Below are 6000 nucleotides of genomic sequence, written 5' to 3'. Positions count from 1 at the left end.
CAAGGACAGTGCTCAGGCCCTGAGCTCAAGCCCAGGACTGGCAAATTAATTAATTAATTAACTAATTAATTAATTAATAAAAATAATAATAAAGGGCAGGGGAAAGAGGATGGTCTGAGAACACAGGAAGGAAAGGCCAGGTGCTGCTGGCCACAGAGAAGCTGACACTCCCCTGCCACATTTATGGACACTGGTTGCAGCAGCTGAAGGAAATTAGTGCAGGTATTGAATTAGTAACAATCCATTGAGCTGAGCACATGTTCTCGGTTTTTCTCCTATAAAAAAAGCATTCAAAAGAAGCTAGAATGACCCTCCCCTATTACCATTAATTTACCTAGAATTCTTAAACCAAAAGTGTAGCCAGTACATAATCTCAGAAGGAAAAGATGCACCTGGCAGTGAAATGTAACTTTATGGTCCTCTTTTCTTTTTTCCTCCAGTGCTAAGAATCTGCAAAAATATCTCATCATAGACGAACACCATCTGCAGACTGACTACATGAGAGTCACCTGGGAGCTCTAAAAAGTCCCGAATCCCAGACAGAGAGCTCACCGGGACAGGACAGGACAGGACAGGGAGTCCAGAAATAGACCTGAACACCCCTGGGGATTTGGTAATGCTAAAGGTGGGGTTTGGAGTCTGTCTAGGGAGGACAGATTGTTCGATATCATGTTGATTCAACTGGCCAGCTGCTTAGAGAAATAAAACTGTATCTCTCCTTCATTTAAATCACCAAAATAAATTCCACCGGGATGAAATATCCAACTAATGGAGGAAAAAGAAAAGAAAGAAATCACTCCAGAGATCAGCAAGAACCAGGCACTGGCGGCCCAGACTTGTAATCCTAGCTACTCAGGAGGCTATTTGAGGATCACAGTTCAAAGCTAGCCCGGGCAAAAATAATCTGTGAGACTCTTATGTACAATTAGCCAGCAAAAGTCACAAGTGGAGGAGTGGCTCAAGTAGTAGAGCACCAGCCTTGAACAAAAAAGCCAAGTGAGAACATGAGACACGAGGCCTGAGTTCAAGTACCAGTACCAGTTCCAAAAGAAGGGAGGGGGAAAAAAGGGTTTTTTCTTTCCTCCAACCCCACCAGCCTTGAACTCAGGGGCTTGAACTCAAGGCCTAGGCATTGTCCCCGAGCTTCTATTTTGCTAAGGCTAGCACTCTACCACTTGAGCCATAGCACCACTTCTGGCTTTTTCTGTGTATGTGGTACTGAGGAATCAAACTCTGGGCTTCATGCATGCTAGGCAGGCACTCTACTGCTAGGCCATGTTCCTGCTCCCCCCCCAAAAAAAAAGGTTTTCTTTCAGAATCTCGAGTCTGGAACTGCTTGTGAGCAATGTTCCCTGAATACTTATTCTCTCACTTTGTGCCAGGGCCCAATTTTTTGCTGGTTGTTTTGGAAATGAAGTTTCAAAGACTTTTCTGCCCTAGCTGGCCCCCAATTTCCATCCTCTGGATCTCAGCCTCCTGAGTAACCAGGATTACAGGCATGAGCTAGAATGCCCTGCGGCACTCCGAGCTTTAATGGACTTTTCCTCTGTCTGTGCCCTCTCTATGGGGCAGGAAGTCAGGGAGGGGTGGGGGAGGCTAAGAAGGTCCATAGCTGGAGTCTGTGGGATTTAGGCACAACACTCAGGGTATGCTGGGTTCCCTAACTCCCAGCCCAAGCACACATGCAGACCTTCTCCAGGGTCCATCCTTCTGAGGGTGACTGCTTGTGGAAGGTGGAGCAGCAGCTGAAGCTGGACTGCCATGGGCACACATGGGCAGAGCCCCACTCCCGTGTTAGACTGCACCTGGCAGCTCAGGTTTTGCTAGGGCAAGCACTGCGCCACTTGAACCATGACCCCAGCCCTCAACATCACATTTAAAAAAAAACACACATTACTTTGGTTTTAAAGTAATATCCAACCATTTTATATTCATGAATGAAATAAAGATTTGAAATCATATTAGAGATAAAAATACGTACCATCAATGGATAATGGAGCTAATATGCATCAACTGTTAATTCTGGAAAAAAATCACTGAAAATTCATATCCAAATATTTTATTTCAGTAAATATTTAATTCAAGACTAGGTTATTTTTGTTATTATAAAGGTAGTGTACAGAGGGGGTACACTATTGGTGTTAATATCATTAGCTCCAGCTCATTTGACTTGTCACTCCCATACTTTATTTCATTAGTTTTTTCTTTTTCTTTCTTTCTTTTTTTCTTTCTCCCCCCACCTCTCTCTTTCCTCCTTCCTTCCTTTCATTTTTGCCAGTCCTGGGTCTTGAACTCAGGACCTGAGCACTGACCTTGGGCTGTCTCAAGGCTTGTGCTCTACCACTTGAGCCATAGCACCACTTCTGGCTTGTTCTGTGTATATGGTACCCAGGACTCAAACCCGGGCCATCATGCATGCTAGGCAAGCACTCTGCCACTAGGCCACCCTCATGGCCCATCATGAGTTTCTCATTCCTGGGGCACACTTACAAACTCCTGGTGACAGGGAGGGTTGTGCATGTCCAGGGAGGTGAGTTCTGGCTCTGTACAGCCAACCACAGGGCCATCCCCTACACATGGTCCACAGGTGAGAGTGGGTGAGACACTGGCCCCTGACCTACCTATGGACCCAGCTATAGACCCGGCAGGAGGCCAGAGGGGGACTGGTGCCCCCTGCTGGAAGCCAATGGAACTGAGCAGAACTGCTTTGTCTGCCACCCACCTCTGGGGCTGGCTCATTTATGGCCTAGTCCACTCCTGCACCTGCAGAGATGTTCCTACATGACAGATATTCTGATGGTTTCCATTTACAGAGCCTCTCTTAGAAAGAAAGTGGGGGCTGAGAGTCTACTGGACTCAAACTGGACTCAGTCTCTCCACTAAGCACATGGAAACCTCTGGCAAAATAGAGGACCTCAGAGTTACTCAGTTCTTCAGGATCAAAATGGGGACAGTGCCATCATCCGCCTGCGAGGGCTGCTTCACGGTATGATGTGTTTAAAGTGGTGCCCAGAGTGCAGACAGCACTAGTTACCATTAGCTGCCCTGGCAGAGACCTTTGCCAGACACTGCAATTATACTACTTAACACCACAACTCCCCTACAGGAGTGGACTTTTTCTTTTTTGTCAATTGTGGGGCTTGAACTCAGGGACTGGGCACTGTCCCTGATCCTCTTTGTATTTCTGGCTAGTGTTCTAGCCCTTGACCCACAGTGCCACTTCTGGTTTTTGTTTTTGTTTTTGTTTTTTGCCAGTTCTGGAGCTTGAACTCAGGGTCTGAGCACTGTCCTTGGGCTTTTTCATCAAGGCTAGCTCTCAGCCACTTGAGCCACAGCACCATGTCTAGCTTTTTCTATCTGTGTGGTACCGAGGAATCGAACCTGGGTCTTCGTACATGCTAGGCAAGCACTTTATCACTAGGCCAAACTCCCGGTCCCACTTCTGGTTTTTGAGTGGTTAATTGGAGATAAGGATCTTTTCAAGCGGGGCTGACATCAAACTGAGATCTTCACCCTCTGAGTAGTGAGGATTACAGGCATGAGCCACCAGCACCCTGCTGGAAGTGGATTTCTGTTCACCCTACTTTACAGGAGAGGAAACTGAGGCAGGGAGATCAGGTGACTCAAGTGATGGCACATGATTTGAACTAAGGAAAATGTACCCTGAGGGTCTGGCTTTAAATATTCACAGTGGTCTGGTGAGGCAGAGCCTGTTCCTCATAGATGGATAGGGAGATTAAGGCTCAGAGAGGTGAAGTGACTTGCCTTAAGACAGACAGCTAATTAGTACTGCAGCACTGGTTTAGACTTGACCCAGTTCTGTCTCCCTGTACTGTCTCATGGAATACCATGACAAATGCAGCCCTGGTGACCCAGTGTGACAAGTGAGGACACTGAACTGGGATGCTGAATCGCTCAAGGTCACAGAGCAAATAAGCAGGGAGCCTCACACCAGGGTTGGGTTGGGCATTCATTTTAGCACCTCCTTGACGCTCCGCTGCAACTCCCAGCCTTCTCTTGTCTTTATGATCAAGACTTCTCCTCTTCTCAGGGTCCAAGTTCAGCACTGTTTGCTTCTGGCCAGCCTCAGCATAGCCATCAAAGTCCAGGTCTCAAGCTGTCAATCAGCCAGTGTCTGGTGTCAGCATTGGTTCTTCGAGCTCAGTTTCTATCCCCTGCCCTCTGGAACAGTGGGAAGAACAGGGCTTGGAGCTGCACAGAGTTCAAATCCAGCTGCGCTCCTCTGTCTGTCCATCAGCTAGACTTTTAGGACACACGTCCTCTGCAGCGCCAGGGGGAGGACTATGTTGCAAGGCTCTGACAGAATAGCATCACTCAAGCCAGTCACTGGTGGCTCCCACCTGTAATCAGGGGGCTGAAGCTAAGGACTGAGGTTCGAAGCCTGCCTGGGTAAACAAGTCCAAAAGACTCTTATCTTCAATTAACCAGCAAAAAGCCAGAAGTGGGGTTGTGGTTCAAGTGGTAGAACACTGATAGCCTCAAGTGAAAAAGCCATGCAAGAATGCAAGGCCCTGAGTTCAAGCCCCAGTACACACACACACACGAATAGCATCATTCTGCCATTGAGCAGTGGCCCAGCAGATATGGACTGAGCACCCACTATAGCCAGTGCAGTGACTATGCCTGCTGGGATGGCTGAGCCTCCAAGTCAGAGTTTGGCCACTGGGCCAGGCTCCATACATGATGCTACTGAACATAGCACTTGTTTCCACACAGGGTCACTGAACCCCCATGGAGAGCATGAAGCATTAGTATCACCCTCATTTCCAGGTGAGGGACAGGGGCATGGAGAGTTGAGTGGTGCAAGCCATAGCTCAGCAACTGCCATATATCCTCCACTACATTTGGTTTGTTTCCCAAGTGCCAGCCCAACTGCACAGATGAGGATCCTGCAGCTCAGAGGGAATGATACTGGTCAAGATCAAATAGCATGGGTCTGTAGATACTGGGATTTGGGGGCCCTTGGTTTGGCCACACTCTGGGAGCCCTGGAGAGAAATTGGAAGCCAAGAAGCAGACAGGCACTGGAGTATTTCTCCCTTTGCATGGGGAGGGCTAGGTGGGAGCACTTTTGCAGTTGCTATAACCCCCTGGATTTGGCTCCTGCTAGGGAGTCCCTGAGGGTCCCCTCGGCTGTGGATGGAATGTCAAGTTGCCAGCTCCTACCCTGCTTGCTATTTTTTTTGCCATCAAATAACTTGGTAGCTAATTTCTCATATACACTTCCTGCTCTTAAAGCCCTTTGGCACCCATGCCATTGTCATCTCGGCTAGACCACTGATCATCTATTTCTCTGTCCATAAAATGAAGGGCCAACATACATGATGGGTCCTGCCTGTAATCCTAGGAGCTGGAAGGCAGAAGGACCATCATTAGTTCAGGGGCCAGCTGAGGCAGGCCTTGGATCAGTCACATACATACGTACGTACGTACGTACATACATACATACATACATACATACATACATACATACATACGTACACACACACACACATACATAAAATGAAGGGTCATCTATGCATTCAGACACAAATAGATATCTATTATCTTCCTTGATCTGAAAAACTACGCTACATGCTGGGGCTACCCTAGGAAAAAGAGAGGAAAAGGGAGGAAAAACTCAGGCCCTGCCTGTCCTCTGTGTCTAATTAGGTGAGATGTTTACAGACCTATGACCTGCCACCTGTGCCAAAAGATCGAAACAGCCACAAACAGGGAACACCATTTGCACTGTAGTCTATTTTCTGCAGCCAAGCCTTCTGGTCTTAGGGCCTTCTTCTGCTCCCCACCTACTCCCCTTCCAATCCTGAAAGATTTAGGATAGTAAAAGGAAGCCTTAATTTACACCACAGGGAATCGAGTTAAGGGGCTTGTTATAACAAGTGATGGTGTAGTCTAAGCTATAAATACATCTTTAAAAACAGGTTTAGCTAAACCCATAGATGGAGGTGGATGGAGAAGGTAGCCATGAGCCTCAGAG

Source organism: Megascapheus bottae, chromosome 18 (assembly GCF_031878675.1).
Source record: "Megascapheus bottae isolate mThoBot1 chromosome 18, mThoBot2.hap1, whole genome shotgun sequence".
NCBI classification, from domain to species: Eukaryota; Metazoa; Chordata; class Mammalia; order Rodentia; family Geomyidae; genus Megascapheus; species Megascapheus bottae.
This window is presented reverse-complemented; position numbering follows the sequence as displayed.